This window comes from Musa acuminata, chromosome BXJ2-4 (genome assembly GCF_036884655.1).
Source record: "Musa acuminata AAA Group cultivar baxijiao chromosome BXJ2-4, Cavendish_Baxijiao_AAA, whole genome shotgun sequence".
In the NCBI taxonomy this organism is placed as follows: domain Eukaryota; kingdom Viridiplantae; phylum Streptophyta; class Magnoliopsida; order Zingiberales; family Musaceae; genus Musa; species Musa acuminata.
Window position 1 is genome coordinate 24,136,344 of NC_088341.1, and position 1,157 is coordinate 24,137,500.

Consider the following 1,157-nt stretch of genomic DNA (forward strand, 5'->3'; position numbering starts at 1 on the left):
CTGACACCCCCGCCCCCTCATTGCTGAAGCATGGAGGTATTCTTTTGTTATGCTAAACTATATATACTTATTTTCATGATGTGTACAAATTTTATTGTATATCGAAGTAAATATTATATTTATATATATATAATATATATAATTTATTATTCTTGAAAGGTAAGCAACATGGATTATTGAGTGGAATTTGACTTGGCAGTAACGAGCAATGTCATGATTCGATGGAATAGCTCTAAGTTGGCAGACATATTGAAATTGGCCAATCTAATAGTTATGGTCGGAAGAGCATGAGTTCCAAAAGCGACTCAAATTGGCTCTATACGATCATCATTATGTAGGCAATCTTAAAAGGATCACAAGCGTAATCGAGGTATAACATATGAACATTATCAAACACTATTAAAAAGGATCAAAGGATTCTGATTCGACGTCAACTCCACAACATTTCCGTGATAAAACTTTTCAAAGACATGAATTGTGACATAGCATTCATTACTAAATAGCTTTAATTCAGTAACTTTCAAGAACATTTACTCTTCTACATGATGGACAAATATCTATAAGAAGAGACAATCTCTTGTTTCTAACTTTTTTTTTAGACCGATTCTATAATTCTTTTAGCAGTAGCAAATTTACATTGTTGGTCGAACGAGGAGCAATGGAAAATGTATTTTGCTAGAAACCTTTTGTGAAGACTGCCAAACTATTTTGTGAAGGAAATAATTAACTCTTCTATTTAGAAGAAGTGGGTGTTTTCTTTCCACCAAATTTCATGTCTCTTTTGGTACTTAGAAAGGGAAAAGGCAAAATGTCTTTTCTATTCTCTTTCTATTTTTAAATTTTGAACTACAGGGCGTCTCCTTTAACTTGGCATTTGAAGGTGTAATTATAGGGGGTCTCTATAAAGTATTTCTAATAATTCAAACTTAAAATTACTAACATGAGAAACAATCATTTATGGTTATAAGTTACAATTATTTACGATTAGCTACATGAATATTTTGTCATCATTCAGATCTATAGAAAATAATATGTTTCGTTAAGTTTAGAGTATTTATTCTCTATCTTCAAAATATATAATTATCTTTTTATTTGGCTCATTTTTTGTCTTTATTTTTATCTTATTGGAATTTTTTTTTCATGTATCTTTTGAATCT